We start from the raw sequence: 20,519 nt of genomic DNA on the forward strand, positions 1-20,519 counted from the left end.
CCGCTCACCTCAGGGGTTCCTCCCTGGTGAAGCCCAGGGCCCATACAGTCGGCCTTAAGCCCCAGTCCTGGTTGGTCAGCCCACGGCTCATCAGTGAAGTTGCAGCCCACCATCCTGTAGGCTCCGGGCCCTCCTGCCTCACCTTGTCTGTTACACTGGAGGCCCCCCAAAAGGAAATCCTGGCCTCCCCCCACTTCTCCCCCCGGACTAGGGGGGTCCAGTGGCTCAGAGCAGCATAGACTGGAAATTGTAGGGGGCGGGCACTGGCCTCCACAATGGGGGTGACTCCATCAGGCCCCGAATAGAGGTCAGCCGTCTGCCTTCTCAGGCCTGGGCAGGACCCAAGGGCCAGCTCTGTATCTGGGCACGTGAGGCCTGGGAGAGGGCAGGGCCCGACCTGGGCTCCAGAGTAGGGTGTCACTTTCCTCCCCAGAGGACTCACCCTCAGGGCCTGGGGCCCCAGGCTCATCACACTGTCACTTCTGGGGCCTTGGCTTCCAGGCCTGCTCCCTGGGGTGGAAGGGGGTGGAGCCTGGGTTGTGGAAGGAGGAACAGCCCTGGTGACTGCAGACTGCACTGCTGCCTGCCCTTCCTGCCCCCAGTGGCACTCCATGGCCATTTCGCAAGGTCACGGCAGGGAGGTGACAGGCATTGGGCGGGGTCTCCACCCCGTCAACCTGGGGCAGGCACCCGTGGCCCCATTAACTGCCCGCCACCAGCAGGGACGCACCTGGCAGCCCCAGGGAGGTTGGCAAAGCTGCCGGTGACTCCGGGGCCCAGACCTTAGAGCTGAGGCACCACGGAGACAGGCCAGCAGGGCCAGGCGCTGAGTGCTATAACGGGATGCCCACCTGGGGCCAGGAGACAGACAGGGTCCTGGCCAGACCAACTGGGGCCGAGCCTCCTGCCAGGCGGAGAGTGGCACTGTGTCCCCGCCGGGGCTCGGGGAGGAGGGTGACAAGGCCTGTTTCCGCAGCAGGCCCAGCCCTTCGCCGCTCGCCCAGGAAGCCTCTGGAGTCGGGGGTGGTGGTGGGGGAGTCGGCGAGAGCCAGGGGACCGGAGGAGGTGGCCTGCGTCACGGAGCCTGCTGACTGCCCCACCCTCGGTGGCCGCTGGCTGCTATAAATATGGCTCCTGCCTCCGATGGTGCAGGAGGTGACCTAGAATTGTGGGCTCTGGGGCCTCCTGGGTGCCCCTCCCTGCCAGCATCGGATGCGGCAGCCTGACCAGAATGTCCTTGCAGTCCGAGAGCCCACCCCCCCGGCCGGAGCTGGGGAGACCCCAGCACTGAGGAGGTCGACAGCTGTGGCTTCCCAGCCCCAGTTTCCCACCACCGTCCTTCCTACCACTTGGTGGCAAGTGCCAGGGATGCCAGATCCCCTGAGATCGAAGGCCTGGCCGGTCTGCAGAGGAGACAGGTGGGAGGCCTGAGACCGCCCACCGCAGCCTCCACCCTAAAGCCCAAGGGCAAAGGCCCCAAGGCCATGTGTTCCGGGCCCCCCCGCCTCTCCGTCAGTCCGCGGTTCCTTGGCAATGCCACCTGGCTTGCGAACCGGAAGCCACCCTGCACACACTCGACTGTGACTGTCCTCCTTCCAGTTGGTGGCAGGAATCTGAGCCCGTCCCCCCTCAAGGGACCCCAGGCGGGCCCAGGCCCCAAAGCCCAGGGCTGGGCGGACCTGGGAGCAGAAGACACAGTGTGGTCCCAGGCCTGGCGGTTTCGAGGACCCCCAACCCCAACGTGTGGCCAGTTTGGTTCCAGAACTCCCTGGCTCAGGGCCGCCCTGGGACCTAAGAAGAGAAGAAGCCAGAATCAGCCCCAGGGGTGGGGCCCCAGGGTATGAACACAGGTGAAACCTCCTAAAAAATTAATTTTCCACCCACAGTCATCCTCCACCCTCCAACACACAATCAGAAAGCCCACTACATGCCAAGGGGCCATGGCAATAAGTAAAGGCCCAGGTGGGGCCAGCCCTCACGGATCCGACAGGCCAGAAAGGAAAGACAGGCTGGAAGCTAATCTTCACATACGATTGTGAAAAATTCTACGACTTGTGCTCAGAAGACGGGTCCTCATCGGAGCCCCCAGCAAAGAGCTGAGAGGCGGCTGCCTTAAGAGTTGGGAGCTGGAGCTGACATCTGAAGGGTAAGGCAGAGTAACGCGGCCACATGGAGAGGGCGGCAGGTCCATGTGCAGGCAGCCGGTGGGGGGTGGGGGGGAGCGGAGCGAAGAATAGAACCAGCCAGACAGGAGTAGAGGGGACGGACGCGATGGAGAGGCTCCTGGGGTCTTGTGAGCCAGCTTCATCCTGGAGCTGGGTGGGAAGCTCCGGGCCAAGGCAGGCGTGATGGGGGAGAGGGGTGGAGGGCCAGAGATGCAGCAGACGGCGGTGACCAACAGGCCGGGTGCTACCAAGGCCGCCCCGCCTGACGATGGTGCCCCAGGACAGGCCAAGGGGCCGGCACTGCATCAGCCTTGAGCCGCCACCCGGGGCTGCCTGCCTGGAGCACTTCCTGCCTGGTCTCTTCCTGCAGGCAGGGGAGGATGGACCACGCCCCGCTCCACCCACTCCTGGGGGAACCCACTCCCCAGTTTCAGCTCTGCCCAGGCCTGCCCTCGGGGGATGCGGCAGGCCAGGGCGTTCGTCCAGCAGGCACCCACTCAGGGGTGGTCCCTGGGCTCCACTCCCACAGCCGAGGGACCCCCATAATGAGCCTGAGGCTGGAGGCATTCCTCCTTCCGTGCTCATCTCCTCACTCTTCCGGCCACTGGCTCTGACCACAAATGCCACCGTGCAGGGGAGGGGGGTGTGTGCTGCACTAAAGCAGGGAAACAGGCTGGGAGAGAGGATGTCTCTGCGTCGACCAGCCTCCCCCACCCCACCCCCACACTCCATTTCCAGGCTCTGTGCAGAGCTCATCACAAGTGGAAAACACTCCTTCCTCTGCCGGCCGGCCTGCCCTCAGCTTCACGCTGCCCTTGCTCACCACGCCCCAGGCACGTGCTCTTTCTCTCTGTCCTGTCTCCTGGACGTGCCCCCCGCCCCCGCCCACCCCATCATTCCGATCCCAGCTCACACCTCCCTCCTCCCGCCTTTCTGCCCAGCCTCAGGGCAGCCCGCAGGCCCTCTCCATCACATTACCATTTTATTTCCCTCTCAGCACTTTCCACCATCTAACCCTCTCTGGTTTATTCCTGTGTTGACATGTTTACTATCTAAGCGGCAACCCACTCCGATATGCTTGCCTGGAGAAATACCATGGACAGAGAAGCCTGGTGGGCTTCAGTCCATAGGGTCACACAGAGTCAGAACACGACTGAAGTAACTTAGCAAGCACATTATGGTCTGAGTCTCCCCACCGGCTCCTGGGCAGGGGCCTTGTCTGTCTCCTTCCCTGGTGTGTCCCCAGCCCTCAGCAAAGGGCCTGGCAGGTGGCAGGAGCCACATCTAAGCACAGCCTTGGGGAATCCAGTGCAGAGTGGAGCCCAGAACCCAGGCTCCTGACTTCCAGCCCTGGCTCTTCCCATTCCACCCACTCGCCATGTGCCTTGAGTCCCAGCTCAGGCCTGGATGGCTCTCCTGCAGCAGAGGCCACGAACGGGCTTCCTTGGCGCCCAAAGACCACTCTGCGGGCAAGGCAGGGGAGAAACGCGGCACCGTCGTTGCTTTGATGATGCAGAAATGCAGGGTTGGGGTGCTGGTGATCTGCTGGGGTGGCACAGTGAGCAATGGAGCCAGGATGTGGCCAGTTGTCTGGGGTGTCCTGTTGGCTAAGGGGCTCCACTCCATTGATGAACCTGCTCCCTTGGCCTCCCAGCAGGCACCCAGGCCTGCCTGTCCATGGGAGGGTGGCCTGTGGTACCCCACAACACAAGGCCTGCCTCTGGAGGGAGGGCACATGTCAGTCGGGAGAGCACCGGGGCTTGTGTGTTCTTGGGGTGTGGCGAGCACTCGAGCCCCCTCCCCACGACAGGGTCCCTGAGAGACCCACGTGCCTGCAGCCCAGGTGGCAGGGGGGCTCCTCAGGATCCCAGGGATACTGTCAGCAAGAAGGAAAGGGAACGCCTGGAGAATGACTCTCCTCTTGGAGCCTCAGTCGTCTCCCATCTGGGGCTTCCCAGGTGGTCCAGCTGGTAAAGAACCCCTTGCCAATGCAGGAGACGCTAGATATGCAGGTTCGATTCCAGGGTTGGGACGATCCCCTGGAGAAGGAAATGGCAACCCACTCCAGTATTATTGCCTGGAGAGTTTCACGGACAGAGGAGCCTGGTGGACTACAGTCCATGGGATTGCAGAGAGTCAGATACGACTGAGCACACAATACACAGGATCTCCCACTTCCCCAGGACTCACTTTTTTATTCCCCTTGAATGCTCACCTGCCAAGGGCCTTCAGCATCTGCTTTGCAGACATAATCCTAGGAAAGATGCTGAAATATTGATACCACCGCATGGCTGCCCTGGGAGGGAGATGGGCTGGGAATGACCATTCTAGGCCCAGTGTTTTAGATCAATCAGAACCAAGGCCAAAACCTAGACCATCGGTGACTTGCCCATGACTGCAGAGCCTCGAAGCCTCTTTCCTCTCCAGACAGACAATGGGCACGGGAACAGTGGCTGCCTCCTGGGCTGGGGGCTGGGGGCGGGGAGACCAGAGATGACCGGGAAAAGGGCCTGCCCTGCAGATCCTTACTCTGCCTCCTCCCTCATCTGACCCTCATCTGCTCTCTGCCAACTTCCTAGGAATGCGAGGAGAACAAATAGGACAGAGCAGAGGCTTCTTAGAAGGAAAGCACTATAAAAAGCCTCACAATATGATTACTTCCCTTTACGACAGAACCCTGGGCTTCGACACCCCTGCCCCCGTGGGGCCTCATCGGGATTCTCCCAGTGTCCCCCCTCCTCCTGCACAGACCGAGAGGCTGAGGGCAGGCCCAGCGGGAGACACGCCCCAGCATCCCCCTACTAGAGGCAGAGGACCAAGCAGGGTCTGGACGGCGAGCAGGCTGGTTCTTGGCCCTGTGGCCGGCTCTGTGCGGCCCTCCCACCCTTGGCGTCCGGTGTCCTCTCAGCTCTTCTGGGCCTTGGGAAGACACATGAGATCACATCTGGGAAGTGCTCGGAGCTCCTCAGAGAAAAAAATCCAGAGGGATCCAAAGTGGGATGGATTATGTATCAATGGGCTCATTTATCAGCACTTTGGTTTAGGTCAGGGGCAGAGGGGGAGACGCATGGGGTTCACTGTCAGAGAACCCAGGCTTTTGTACTGCGTTCGGCTTCCACTACCTGTGGGCAAGTTGCATCCTCTCGGAGCCCTGATTCCTATAAAAGGGGGAGGGGGACATAAGATCTGAGTGATGCTGGTTAAAGTACAGCCTGCAAACAGGGACTGCCAGGGTACCAGCCTCACAGTGTTCCCATGGGGGTGACAGTCGAGGGCTTAGCAAGGGACTGCGTGAAAATGATGTATGTTAGGGAGCATCCTTCTGCTGGGGAAGTTGAGTCGTAGAGGAAAGGCCTGAGGATGCGGCTGTCTGCAATGCCACTCGAGCTTGCAGACCCTGTGTCCATCCCCAGGCAGACACCGACACGGACCAGCAGCTGGAGAGAAGGCTGAGCAGGGCCTGGCAGCCTCTGTGACTTAAATCACAACCTCAGAGGACTAGCACTCCCCTCTTCCACGTCGGTCCTGCTCCCCAGATAAGAGGTGGTGGTGGAGACGCCAGGTTGCCTCCCTGGCCCCAGCACACAGCCAGCTCCCCCAGGGCCAGCATGGGAGTGACCGGACAACCTCACACAGCTGCGCCCACCTGGGAAGACCGTCCCCAACTTGAGCTAGGATGCGCTCCTGGCTGCCCACTGTGTAGAGAGTTCTTTGCCCATGGTGGGTGCAGTCCAGCCACTTGGTGACAGCCCACTGGCCCTCACAGTTTGTCTGGCAGGCACCAAGGGGTGGAGTGACCACGGGCCACAGCAGTGGACTTGCTAAAGGCCACAGTGCAAAGCAAGGTGGGCACTCCGTGGTGGGGCAAGATCCCTCATTCTCGCAGGAACCGAGCCATAGGCAGGACTTCAGGGAGGGGGGTGCCGGCTACCTGCCCAGCTCATTCAGGCCTCTCCCTGGGGTCCCAGCTTCGGGGGAGAAATGGCTACTTCTCCCCTGGGACGCCAGGCCCTCCCAGCTTCTGTTTACCTAATCTGTTCCCCTTGGTCCCAAAGACCCAGCCTGTGACTTCAGGGAGCCACCAACACATTCCCCAGTTGGTGAATGCCACTCTCAGGAGGAGAGGCTGGGGGGGGTGCGGGGGCAGGTGGGCCCAGGCCCAGACCCAGGGAAGTTTCTGGTTCTGATTCATCTGAAAGGAGGTGAGGGCAAAGCAGGGAAAGCCTGAATCAAGGCAGACTCTCCTCGCTGGGAGGGAGAGCAGGGCCATGGACAGGCGCAGCTGCCCCAGGAAAGGAAGGGACAGAGGTGTCTGGTGGGATGCTCCCAGCTTAGGCCATGTGCTCCTCTGCCCTTGGCTGCACAAAAGCCCCATTGATGCCAGGCCTCGCCTCCACGCTGCTGCCCTGACTCAAGGGCTCTAGGGACCTCTCCGGCTCCTTGCTGGCCATCCAGCTGCCACCGCCACTGCTGCCCTGGCACGCCAGGCATGCTGGACCCAGCAGTGCAAAGTCACATGCTGTGCGCGGGCGAGGCCAGGCACTGCTGGGGCAGCGTCAGACTGCAGGGTGTGGCGCTTATGGGCAGTGCAGCCCTTCTTGGTTACACGGAAAAGCTGGACGCCAGAAGCAGTAGACCACTCGTCCACCACCCCCGCCCAGTCCAACCCACTTTCCTGGAGGGCAGATCCTTGGGCAAACAGTCAGCCAGGTGCTGGCGGCACGGCAAAAGCAGGGCTGGGAAAAGCAAACACTGTGGGCCACCCCCACCCCACCCTGCACACCAAGCCTTCTCCAGGGGACAGGGTACGTACCCAAGCAGGAGGCTGCGAGGGAGAGTCAGGCTGACCTGGGCCTGGACCTTGGCCAGTAACTGACTGGGTGACTCTGAACAAGTCTTGGGACCTGGGGCAATGCCCACATACACCACTCCTGTGAAGGTTAAATGGGAGGAGGCCTGTGTGGGAGCACTTAGCACGGTTTGGCATAGACTAGGGTCTTGATTCCGGAGAAGGTGATTCCACTCCAGTACTCTTGCCTGGAAAATCCCATGGATGGAGGAGCCTGGTAGGCTATAGTCCACGGGGTCGCTGAGGGTCAGACACGACTGAGCAACTTCACTTTTACTTTTCACTTTTATTCTCTGGAGAAGGAAATGGCAACCCACTCTAGTGTTCTTGCCTGGAGAATCCCAGGGACGGGGGAGCCTGGTGGGCTGCCGTCTATGGGGTCGCACAGAGTTGGACACGACTGAAGCGACTTAGCAGCAGCAGCAGGGTCTTGATTCATGGAGGCTCTGTCCAGTGCTACATGGATGTGGGGTGAAGCCGGGGCAGGTCACAGAACGAGGGGCAGCACCCATGGAAGTCTGGGCACCACACCCTCTGAGGGCATGCTTATTCATGGCCCCCTTGTCTCAGCCTCTGGGAGAGACTTCTGACAATGGCTCTACCAGCAGGGGCTGCTCCACCAGCAAGAGATGCTCCACCAGCTGAGGCAGGAGGTGCTCAACCAGCAGGGGATACTCCACCAGCAGGAGGTGCTCCACCAGTAGGAGGTGCTCTACCAGCAGGAGATGCTCCACCAGCAGGGGATACTCCACCAGCAGAGGGATGCTCCACCAGCAGGGGATATGCCACCAGCAGGAGATGCTCCACCAGCAGGGGATACTCCACCAGCAGGGGATGCTCCACAGCAGGAGATGCTCCTGCTGGCCCCAAACTCAGGGCAACCATGAGTCAGATCCCAGAATTCCCTCCAGTTGCCGGGGGCCCCACTGGCCCCCATGCAGTGCTTCTGCTCCAGGCTGGCCCCGCCCCACAAGCAGCCAGAGGGTCACGGTCTGCTCCTCCTCACAGACCCTGCTCCAGGGTTGACGAGCACTCGCTGGTGAAACAACCAGGCTTTCATCTGCTCTATTACTCACCACGGTCGAGTGCTCTGCGGCATCAGAGTTCGTCATGCCTCCGTGCCCTTGCACAGGCCATTCTTATGGCATAGGATGCCTTTTCTAATGCCATTCTCCTGCGAACTCCTCAACATACCAGGGCTTAGCCTAAACATGCCCTCCTCTGTGAAGCCCGCAGAAGCCTGCCGGCCTTGAGGCAGACCCGATTGGTGCCCCTCCATTCCTGTCCCAGGTACCCTGGTTTCCCACCAAGCTGGGAGCTCATAGAGGGCAGGACTGCATCTTCCGCCTGTATCCTTGGCACCCAGACTGTGCCTGATGCCTCGCAGCTGCTCAAGAAACATCAATCCAGGCCCAGGCCCTTGTTCTTCCGAGATCTCACCACTGGCCTTTTTTGGCCAAAGAGACTCAGGCAGCGTGTGGGAACCTAAGCAAGACAGCTTCCCTCACGAAGCTGATGGGGGCTTGAGGATTCTTCTGCTTGGACACCGTCCGCGCTCTGCGCACGAAGCTTCCCCACAGTCAGAGGCAGCTTCAGGGGCTGCAGGCTGCCTCCCCGTCTCCCAAAGCAGAAAGCAAAGTTGACAGGAGGGTGAGCACAGGGAAGGGAAGTGCAGCCGGAACGGCAGGGAGAAAGGGAGTCGTGGCTGCCATCTGCTGTGAACAAGATGTTTGGAGAACATGCACTCCTCGGCTCGGAGGTCTCCCAGCCAACTCTCGGAGGGCGGCCGCCTCTCCGCAGATGGGCGCCGGCGGACTCAGCCAAGCCTGAGAGGGGCCAGGCCCCCTCCCACCACCCAGACCTTCCAGCTGCCCCCGCCTGACCTCTTGCTTCTCAAGCAGGCTGGGCCGGGGGGCAGGGGGAAGGCGATGCCAGCCCAGGATGCGAGCCACCCCTTCCAGGGAGCCCCCCACAGGCTCTGAGGGGACAACTCCATCACAATGATAACACCGCAGACATCATAACAAGGGTCACAACGCCAGCTACTGTTCAGTGAGCACTGGACAACCTGCTTGAAGGCCTTGTACTGGGAGCTCGCGGCCACAGTCTCATTTCAGCGGTCACCCCCGGGAGGAGGGAGGAGACATGGAGAGTCCAGGAGGGCACCTGTGCTCTGCCCCAGGGTGCGGGGCACCTGGCCACCGAGGCCCATGAGGAGGCCGTCCTTGGGCCCACCTTTCTTCTCTAAGCTGGGGGGGCTCAGTGAGCAACAGGAGAACATCTGGATGAGAAGGAAGTTTCTGGGCCACGGGGTCACACACCCGCATTTCAGGGAGGGAAGCAAGGGCTGAGGATGCGGGAACCTGCCCCAGGCCACCCCGAGGGCAGCGGGAGGTTGGGAGCAGCATGAACCCTGGCCTGGGACCCGGCTCCCGGGGCCTCAGCAGGCTCCCAGGCAGGGCTTCCTCTGGCTTTAAAGAACTCGGCCCTCGGAGGCTAAGGGGCCTGGCCCTGCTTTGAGGGCCCATCCCGGTTTGGACCAGGCCTCCCTTATCCTCCACAACCCAGACTGCGGTGGGGGTGTCGAACTGAGAGCCAGGGAAGGAGAGGCCTCTCTTCCTGGCTGTGCCCCCAGGCCTGCTCTGGACCTCTCCCTGGGTCGCCCTGCCCGGAGCCTGCTCACAGAGGAATTCATGTGGCCAACAAGGCTGGGCATGCTTGCAGGGGTTCTGGGTGGCCCTCTCACCAGAGACGCTGGAGCTGCCCCATGGCACCCGGCCAACCACACCCACGGCCTCTCTCACCAGACCAGGAGGGTGGTTTCTGCAGGTGGGCTGCGGAGAAGCCTGCCCGCCTAGACTGAACTATGCCAGGGCTCTGAATGCCCCTCCGTGGACCTCACTCAGCCCTGGGCAGCCTGGCCCCTGGAGGGGTGGTAGTGGCGGGTGGGGGGCTGCTGGCCCCTACCATTCCAGCCTGGATGGGTCAGGGGGCAGCCCCTCCTTTGGTGCCCGGAAGGCAGGATTTCTGCGGCAATCACCCAGAACTGTGCCTCCCATCCCATCCCCAGTCCGGCTCACCCCACAGAGCCTGCTGCTGCCACCCGCACAGGCCTGCTCTCCAGCCGCGCGCTCCACATTTCTGTCTGCTTGGTCCTCCCCCAGCAACCCCCCACCCCCATGCCACGACTGCACCACCTCCATCCCGCTGCCTGCTCTCTGGAGGGCGGCACAGGCAGCCGGTGGCCAGAGGGTCTGAAGATGGGCTCCACGGGGCATCTGTGGGCCCAGAGATCGCGCACCGGCTTGTGTAAACTCTTCTGGGGGGCAACCTGCAGTCTTCTCTCCTTCTCCAGGGGCTCTTGGTCCCTGGGCTGGGTCACTGCCCTGGCCCCACTTCCTGCCTCTCAGTCCCCACCGGGTCGCCCTGGCTCTGAAGTGCCCAGGCGGATCAAGGGAATCAATAGCTTCTCTGTTCTCTGGAGGGAAAGCATTTCATCACCCTTGGGGGGAATCTTTCAGGGAGGCAGGGAGCAGCCAGGCCCCTGCTCAGGACCCCCGAGGCCTCAAGCCTCCTCTTGTGTTGGAAAGTGGGAGCCCTGTGCTTGATGGAGATGTCAGGGTGTGTGGGGGGGAGGCAGCTGGGTGCGGGGGTCTGGGGAGGCCTGAGGACTCCGTGGGCAAATCTGCCCCCGGCCGCCCGGGGCCCCTCAGCCCCAGCTCCCCTGGTTCCCGGGACACCCTCCAAGTGAGTGACACCTTCAGGAACGGCTCCCGCCTAGGCTAAGGCACCGGCAGGTCGGGGTGAGTGAGTCAGCCAGGGGAATCCCAGCGCCCGCACCCACCGCTGGGTGACAGTTCCGCTGACACCTCCAGAGCGGGGCACCCAGCCCCTCCCAGCGCAGGGCGAGAGGAACACCCCAAGGGCTCCCCACCCCCAAGCCCTGTTCCCTGAGGTGGGAGCCTGGCTGCGGGGCAGGGAGGAGTGACTGCTCAGAGAAGCTTTGCGAGCTCTCGGGGCCTGGGCCGTGCTCTGCGGCCTCTTCGGGGCTCTGGTCTCTCATCCTTGGTGCATCAGTCAGGAAGGAGGTGGGAGCAGGGTCGCCACAGCCACTGCCAGTTCCAGCCCAGCGCCCATCACCCCGGGCTCTGGGTATTCTGCTTCTTGGGGTGTCAATATCTCCAGAGCGCATTCCTGGTGTTCTCGGTATCTCTCCCTCGTTCCTGGGGGGCCCTGGCTGGTCTCCTGCCTGGGCACCCCACCACAAGCTGTCCTGGTCTCCAGGAAGGGCAGGGTCAAGCCTCTGTCCAGGAAAAACGAGGCAGAGCAAAGCGAACAGCAAGGCCAGCAGCCTGAGCGGGGAGGCCAGAGAGGACAGGCACAAAACCTGCTCCCAGCAGGACGTCCAGTCCCTCAAGAAACCCAGCCAGGTCCCCACAAACCCGCCAGACCGGTTAGCGGCCACCTCAGTGCTGACGGCCGCCTGAGGGTGCTGGGCCGGGGGTGGGGGCGCCCATTGCGCAAGATCCTGCCTAGCGGGTGCCTCACTGTCGACCCCCCACTCCGTTATCCCATTCCCTCCCAGCCTGATACCTGCCCAGGGAGGGCCACCTTCTGGGCACAGGTGAGGGCAGGGAGATGTTTTGAGCATGCTCGACCAGCTGCCTCAGGTGGGCTCTCAGACCAGGGGTAGGAAAGCAGACACCGCCCCCCACCCCGCCCCAGCCAATGCGCTCAGCGGGATCTGAAGAAGGAGCCTCGGGGCTGTGAGCATGAACGTGACAAGCCCCAGCCCCAGGAGCTCACGGTGCAGAATGACGAGAACACCCACACGTGGGTCAGTGAATGCAGGGCTCTAATGCCAGGGGCCCCGCAGCGAGGACAGCTGCTTAGCCCAAGGCAAGACAGAGAAGGCTTCGAGTCAGCTGAGCATCAGGGCTAGCTCCCAACTCGGGCCTCTGGGTTGCTGCCATTCAGGGAAGCTGGTGAAGGGAGAGACCCAGAAACCCATCCATTTCTTTCAAAGAGCAGTGAAGAGATGTGACCACAAATCCCATGAGTTTACTGAAATGTCTTTAAAGCCAACGGCTTGAACAGATTTCTCCCACCCTCTCTCCCCACTGAGCCACTCACTGGAAAACAGCAGCTCACACGGTAGAGACTCGGGGCTGCTGGGGCCTGATGGAAACGGAGTCTCAGCTGCAAAGCCAGGCAAGAGACACTGGGATAAAGGCAGCTCTGGGCAGGAGATGAAAAATGACACCCAACCACGGGCAGGGCAAAGGTGATGGAGGAGGGCTTGTGGGAAGCCAGTATCAGATCCAGGAACGCTCAGATACCCTCAAGCCCTTGACTACTGGTGGCTTTCCCAGCACCATGGGGCTCCCTCTATCCTGCTCCTCTCTTCACCCTCGCCTTGCGAGCCCTAACCCGACCAGCTGCTTCTGCACACAGTCTCACTGGGCAGCCAGAACGGACAGGTGAGAGTTTCCTGGACAGCACAAACTGCTTGCAAAACCAGGGAAAGGAGCAAGAGTGGGAAGGTATGTGACTCACCAGAGATGAGAGCTGGATGGGCCCAGGGAAACCTGAGTTCAAGAGTCCCTGAAACTTAGTGAAGACTCTAATAGGCCCAGAGAGGTACGCTGATCTACCCGAGGTCACACAGCTATGGGTCCTTGTCCTGTCCCTGGCTTCATTCCAAGACTTGTTCATTTCAACCGTTACTTCTCAAGCACATCCTAGGTGCCTAGACTCTGGAATTTAGGCTTAGGCTTTTCCTAGATGATGCCCTGATGAAAACTGAAGTCTGTCCCCTGAGGCTTGCAAGCCAGGGGGCAGGGGGCCTCCCACTGCTTGGCTGTCTCCTCCCCATTCATACTTCTTGTTTAAAGAGAAGGAGGAGGTGCCCTCCCATCATCAGGGGAAGACTTAAAGAAGAGAGGAAGTGAAAAAGTGGGAGAAACAGTGGGAAGGACTGGGGAACACTGGGCACAGCTTGATGGGGAAAGGAAGAGACCAAGGTGAAGGACCCCCGGGGGGCAGGCTGAGCGAGAGAGACACTGCTCTGAGGGTCCCGGGCTGCTACCGGCACCTGTGGCCTAAGGACCCTGGGCCAGACATGATTAACTATGCCTTCTTTTTCCTTCTTATCACAAAGTACATGTTCTTCATAGAAAACAGAAACAAACAAACAAACAAAAAAAACAGAAATCATCCAGGATCCATCCAGGAAAATTAACTATTAAGATCTGTGCAGTCGTTCTTCCCTGTTCAAATACAGGATCATTCCGTACCTGCCACATTTTTTTTTTTAACCGAGCCAGAGAAGGTGGATATTTCTCATTAAACATTTTTCTAGCCCAATCTTCCCTCATTATTGTACAGCAGTCCATGTGCATGCAGTATGTGAGTTTATTCAACCAATTTCCTACTGGTGGCCATTAGGCTGTTTTCCCTTCTTGCTGTGAGAAAAGTCCCACAGCTAGACCCAATGATGAGCTGCTCCGGGCCCCCAGGTGGGATGGTGCTGGCTACTGGGGGCTCCTAGCCCCTATCTAGCGTCCTTTCTCCCCCAGCAGAGGCAGAGCCTTGTGTGCAGTGTGGGGAGGTGGGTACAAGTGTCTTGCCCTTCTCCACTGCTCTCAGACAAGGAGTGATTTTCAGTGACTCAAACTTGAATAGGCAGAGAGGAGGTGGGTAAATGTAGGTTCCCAGGCCCCACCAGGCATTATGAAAGCTGGTGGTCCAAGGTAGGGCCCAGGAGCCTACAGCTGAGCCCATGAAGGCCATCAAGGTCAACCCCAGGAGATTCTGAGGCTGGGTGAGCTTCCTGGCATTGAGAGATGCCCTCCTGGAGAAGATGAGGCCCAGCCATGCTTCTGTTTCCTGAGTGAGCCAAGGAGGCACCTCAGAGCTGCTTGAACTGCAGAGTCCTGGGCCCCCCTCCAGAGATTCTGATTTAGTGGGGGGGACGGAGCCCTGAGATTCTGACCTTTCTAACCTGTTTTCAGGCGTTGCCGCTGGTTCATGGACCACACTCAGGAGCACTCAAATTAAACTGGAGTGGGCACCGTGTGCAAGTGCAGTGGGCAAGTGCAGGTGCTGCGCACCATGCCTGGAAGGGCAATCGCAGCCGGTACTGCACGAGCACTTCTGAGGGCCTGAACACTGCCCTGGCCACTCAAGGTGTGGTCCGTGAGCCTCGCTCATCCCAGGAGGCAGATCTGGGCCCCACCCGGCCTCAGAGGGAATCTGCGTGATCTTAGTTCTCCAGCCGGAGATGGAACCCGTGACCCCTGCAGTGGAAACGTGGGGTCCCAAGCACTGGACCACCAAGGAAGTCCCTAAAGCGGCACTTTGCTGAGACCCGAACCCCATCATCCCGTGTCCTCCTTCTGACACTCCTCCGACGCAGGTCCATTATTCCCAATTTTACAGCTGAGATTCTGCAGCTGTGAGGTTACGTGACGTTGTTAAGGTCTCACAAGTGCCACCAGCAGGGGCTGCAACAGGAAGCCGGATGGTCTGGCCCCAGAGCCCGGGTTCCTCACTCCAACTCTCAACACCCCCTGCAGTTTTCTATTCAAGCCCCACAATCATGGCAAGAGGTGAGACCTCAGAGACCAGGGGAGTCAACCCAACTGCTCAGAAGTGCTCCCCGGGAAATGCAGGCGGGGCTGGGGGGTGGGCTGTCTGCTGTGTCCACGCCCGTGTCCTTCCCTCTGGGCCCACTGTGTCGGTGGCCCCGGTCTGGGTGGGGGTTGCGCCTCCTGAAACCTACAGGCTCTGTGGACACGGTCGGGGGTGGGCAGGAAGCGGGAACTGGGGCGGAGCTACCAGTAGCTCAGTTTGGTCTGAGGACATTCTTTCTTCACAGCCAGACTCAGCTCTGTGTGCCTTTTGAAAGGCAGCAGAGAATATCTGTGCTCAGCCCAACGAGGCTGGCCCCTTTCAACCTTCCCCTTGCTGCCATTTCCAATTACAACTTCAGAGGCGCCTGTAATTTATACATCTCAGGATGCACTGCTCCAGCCGTTTTATGACGGGAGTTCATTACACCATTAAGGTTAAACTTTCATAAAGTACTGAGCAGGTGGTGGGCTGGGCGCCCAGCTTAGTTACCACCGCCGGAAGCCTGCTGAATAGGGTTCACCTGGGGTGGAGGGGGGATCAGGTTCTCTGAAGGGGCCAAGAAATGGAGAAGGCGGTCCCAGAGAATGGGGGCCCTGCATTAGCCATTTATTACGTCGCACGGTGGAGCAGGCAGGCGACAAGGAGAACAATCTGCAGCAGCCCAGCAAGGCTGGCAGGGGGCGTGGGGGTGAGTGGAAGCCCCCCGTGTGGCCTGCCAAGGTGTAGGGTCTGAGCCACGGACGGGCCCACACACGGGCAGTGACAAAGGAGATGGGAGGCTGGTCCTCTCTGCAACAGGGTGGCTCCGGGGGAGGGGGGTCTTCCTTTTATAGGAACCTGTCCTTCCTGGGGCTCAAGGGGTCCCCCAACCCGATGCCAGGTGAGGGAGCAAGAAGGAACACCTCCAGCTCCCCCAAGAGCAGGGGCCAGAAGAATGGGGGTCTGAGGCCCAGCCGGCCAGCTGCAAATACACGGCCTTGAGCAGGTTTCTTCAACTCTCCAAGGAAGCTGAGATCCTCAACCCGTCCCTCAGCTGTCAAACGCACGTGCCTCCCTCCCAGGGCGCGGCCCCAGCACAGAGCTGGTTGAGCGCCCACTGCATCAGAGCTGTGTCTGTTCTTCGCATTAAATGAGTTAGCGGCAGACAGAGCTCTGAGGAAGGTGTGCCCAGCAGGGAGGGGATTCTTGGCTCTTTGTCGCCGCCGCCGTTACATTGTCTGTTTATGTATCTGGCCCTAACCTGGGAACTCTCTGAGAAAGCGGTGGTAAATTTGCTTACTCCCAGCTCCAGGCCCAGAACTTTGGCCTGCAGTAGCTGCTTGACCAGGGTCCGTGAGAGCGGGTGGATGGGAGTTTTACAAGTGGCGGAGCTGTTCCTGGCTCTGCAGGCTGGCCTGGGTCCCGGGGACGGTGTCGGGCGGAAGACCAAGTTCTCTCAAAGGTATGAGACTGAAGCCACCTCTTGAGAAACATTCCTTGACTTCCTAGGAGGAAAGAGACTCCAGATGTGGCTGGACTTTCTGGCTCCGGGACACCGGGGTTGACTCGCCTTCTCCTTCCACAAGTGCCTGGAACCCAGGAGGATGAAGCAGGGTCTGCTGGCTCAGGAAGCACCGCTGTGGCCCCGCAGTCGCGGGAGAGGCTGCCCCAACCGACAGGCTCCCAGGGCTGGACAAGACCGGATGGGACTCTGGACTTGTCAAGGTCGCCAGCGTTCTTGGCTGTGAGTCCAAGTCATGGCCCCCATGCTCAGGGTGCACAGTCTCAGCCACAGTCCATCTTCCCACAGTTGCAGGGACGGGGAGGGGCGGCGGGACGGCCACTTGGCACCAAGGGGTCAGAGACTCTAAGGAAAGACTGGCCTCTCCCAGAGACCTCAGGGGAGGAAAAGGTGGATGAAAAAAAAAAGAAAACAGAAAAAAAGGCAGCCGGATGGAAGAGGCGCCAAAGGGAAGGAAACCAAACTAGGAGAGGAACCAAGAGGGACGGGCCGCCTCGGAGAGTGCTGGGGCGGGAACAGGGTTGGACGCCAGAGGGCTGGCGGGTCACTGCCAGCCCTGAGCAGCGCCAGGGTTGCCTGGCTGCAAAATGCAGCCTCACAAAAGCGGGGGTGGGGTGGGGGGCCTGTCCCCTGGGGGGACAGATGAGTGGATGGCAGGTAACATTTACAGTGCTCCTGGCATTGAGCAGAACGTCCAAAGAGGTGGCATCTCATTTGATCCCAACAGCTGCCCGGTGTGCCATGTTCCACTAGACACCCCCCCGCCACTTTAGAGACGAGGAAACTGAGGCTCTGAGAGTTGAGGGACTTGCCCACATAGCAGTGGACTTGAATGGAGCTTTATGCTAAAGTCCATGTTCACAGGCCCATGTTACACTGACTTTAAAGAGAGAGAGAGAATGAATCGGAGCTGGGTGATTGGAAGAGTGAGAGGGGCAGTGTGGTCTTGGGAGGCTCGGCCCTGCTGAGCGGGTTAGGTGGGCAGTGCCAACCAGGAGGCAGCATGTCCGATGAGACTGCAGAGGCCAGGGCGGTCCGCTGGGCCCAGAACTGCTGGGAGGACCCGGGCCGGCCCGAAGCTGCAGCGGGGCAGCTGGCCCAGGGCAGCGCAGAGCTCCTATGAAGCAGAGTCTGATGTAATCCCCGCCTGCAGAGGGCGGAAACTTGGGAAATGAAACCAGCCGTCACCTCGCTGCAGCCCGGCCACAGATTTCCAAACGGCCATGCCAGGCGAGCCTCGCCCCTGCCACAGTCTGAGGCCTCTGCCCTCCTCCCCAGGGCCCAGGGGAGCACCCCCCTACCTTGCCCCCAGACCCGGGCCAGCGCTGAGACATGCTCGGGAGTAAAGCTGATGAGAAAGCAGAGGGTTTCTAGCCAATGCCTGGGAAGCCTGCCATTGGGAGGCTGACGGTCTCACTGCCTTCCAGAGCAGACGCGGGGCTCACCTCTCCACCAGGCTTTCCGCATACTTGGAGCGGTGAGGGGAGGTACCCCAGGGCGGCATGGTGAGCCATCCTCTGTCCGCAACGAACCTGCCTGAAGCTACATGGTCGGGCTGCTCGGGCAAGTGGCAGAGGAGATGGGTGGTGAGGTCCGAATCCCAGGCAGGCCCCGCGCACTTCCACATGACCCAAGGCTCCAGGGCAGGCGGGGTGGCTTCCAAAGGGCCCAGGTACTGGTCAGCCATCTGGGACACCAGACTGGGGCCTGGCCCTCTTGAGGGACCTCCTGCCCAGCTCTTGGCCCAGCAGGGTCCTCAAGCAAGGCCTTCCAGCTGGTAAACCACGGAATTCACTAGTCCGTGCGGGCAGCTCAGAGCATGGGTGTAGATCCCTGGCCCATGTGTATGCCCAGTCGTAAGCATTCCTGCCCTTTATGCCAGCTCCTGAAGGTCTGAATCTCACACACAAGCAATTCTAACCCCTGACCAGCAGAGTGTCTTTCCCACCCAGCATCTCCTCTGAGCATGGGCACAGTCAGAGAAGCAGACAGGGTAAATATCACTGTTGCTGCTATACAAGTGGGGCAACTGAGGCTCGGAAAGGCTGAGTGACTCATCCCAAGTTGCCCAGCAGAGCCAGAGGCAGGATCCAAGCCTGGCGGCCTCCACCTGCCTTGCTGTCCCCCTCAAATCACCCATCCTGGGACCCTTGGAATGGGTGCTCCTGGTCCCCATGACAGAGGAGGCAGCCCGACACAGGCCAACACATCAGACCAGACAAGCGAAAGGTTTGAGGCTGCTGGATAAATATACAGATATCAGATAAACAGGCCAGAGGAGATGGAGAGAGGAGAGAATTACGGGCGGATGAGGCCAGCACCCTGTATCTCAAGGCTGCTAGAGTCCAGGAGGCTCTGCTGTCTGTCAGCCGACTGCCTAGAGCACATTTCCACACCTCACCTATAAAACGCGTTAATACCACCTGCCTCTCGGGCGGTCATGGGGATTAAATGAGCGAACGCATGAAAAGTGCTTAGCATGGCGCCTGGCGTGTTCGGTAAGTGCTATTTGCCATCATTGTTAGTCTTCAGTGAGAACGTGCATTAGTGAGGGGAACAAGCCATGAACATTTAACAACACACGCTCAGAAGGGCGCCTGTGCTCCGCCCCCTGACCACGTCACGTAGTACCGTCCTGGTGTGCAGGGGCGTGGGGAAGAAAGGCATCACAGTAGATGGGGACACTGTGCAGGCCCAAAGGGGAGACAAGGCTCAGGGAGGAGACGGGAGGGTCCTGGGCTCAGGCCCTGGCTGCCCACCTACTTGCTGTGTGTCCTTGGGCAGGTTACTCCCCCTCTCTGAGCCTCCTATAAGACACGAGTGGAGAGGGATGGGGAAGTAGAGGGATACTTATCACAAGGAGTGAGTGGGATTCTCTGTGCTATATGCTGTCCCAGGTTCCCAGCATTCACAAAATGGAAACTATTGTTATTGTTACTGTTATTTGGTGGCTGAGCAAAGGCTCCTGGAGACAGATGCCCTGAGGCCTCCCAACCCCTCAGACCTGAAAGGGTCTGGCAAGAGCTGAGGGCAGGGCTCTGGCCCTAAGGTGGGTGGGGGTGGGGAGCCAGAGGAGCGGCCTCACAGAGCTCACCTCACGTGAGGCCTGCCCAGCGGGAGCCGCCACGTGCTGGGAGGCACAGGGCGGATTGTATATAATGAAGAGACATCAATAATGAATTAACCTCAAGGAAGTCCAGGAACATCAATCATAAATTAATTAAATGGCTCCGGGAAAGGCAAGGACAAGGGGCCTCTTCGGGGCAGCAAACTGCCTCACCTTACGCGGCATGGCCCACCCTCCCATCCCCGGCCTGCAGGCTCTGCGGCATGGGCATCTCCAGGTGGAGGAGCTGGTCCTTGGGAGCAGCTCCCCAAACGCAGGTGAAGCTAAGCCCAGCTCTCCTCCCACCCAGCCTCCAGCTCAGAGAGCTCTCAGACGCCGAGAGAGTTTCTGATGAAACTTCCCAGAATAGTAACCTCCTGGGCTGAACTCGGGCAGGCAAAATTTCAAGGGGTAATGTGGTGAGAAAAGGATCAGATGCCTGGCAAGAAGTGCGAGGAACACTGGAGCCCCCTTGCTGGGTGCTCGGGGACGAAGGAGCACAGCCTCCTTCAAGGCATCCCCGACAGCCTCCTGCTCGCACCCTCAACCTGGAACCCCCCCGCAAGTCAAAGCAGCTGGAAGGCAAGTGTGGGAGCGCATCTGAGTCCCAGAAGAGGCTCTGCCCCAGGACCCACCTCTTACTGACCAAAGTGACAAACCTCGACGCCTCCACCTTCCCGGCCTCCGGAGGGCGGCCACTGCCTGGCTGCCAGCCTCCCCATTCCCGCCCCCCGGCCCCTGGGTCCCTGGCACCTGCAGCGACACTTCTTCCCGGCACACTCTCGCTCAGAACACTGTGGTGACTGCCCACATTCAAGGACCAGACCTTCTGCTTCACGGTTGTGGCTCTTGGGGACCCAGCCCCAACTCACTTCTCAACCTTTTATCACTTCCGTTTCCTGCTCCCACGGTCAAGCCAGACCACAAAAGGTCAGCCCCTCGCTTTCTCAGCCATATCCCCTGCTGCTGCCTTTTCCTCTACAATCACCTGGCTGGCCCAGGTTAAAGGCCACAGCCACTTAAGTCTCCCCTGATCTCCATGGTTTGAGTCGCTCTCTCTCCTTTGACCTCCGGTAGCACCCACCTCTGGATGTTACAGTGGAGACCTCTAGGTCCATCTCATAGCGTCTCAATAGGTTGTAAACACCAGATTCCATACCTTATAGGTGCTGGTATGGTCACTTTGGCTTCCCAGGTGGCTCAGTGGTAAAGAATCCGCCTGCCATTGCAGGAGACACAAGAGATGCGGGTTTGGTCCCTGGG

The 20,519-nt window shown here is 60.1% G+C and overlaps 1 protein-coding gene across 2 annotated transcripts in view; it reads right to left on the bottom strand.

The window, feature by feature from the left end:
* The window catches only part of DAGLA (diacylglycerol lipase alpha), a 66,194-nt gene that overhangs the window by 40,400 nt on the left and 5,275 nt on the right, over positions 1-20,519 (bottom strand). The window lies entirely within an intron of this gene.

Source organism: Moschus berezovskii, chromosome 25 (genome assembly GCF_049115385.1).
Source record: "Moschus berezovskii isolate FMDL1 chromosome 25, NW_MosBer_1.0, whole genome shotgun sequence".
Taxonomy (NCBI): Eukaryota; Metazoa; Chordata; class Mammalia; order Artiodactyla; family Moschidae; genus Moschus; species Moschus berezovskii.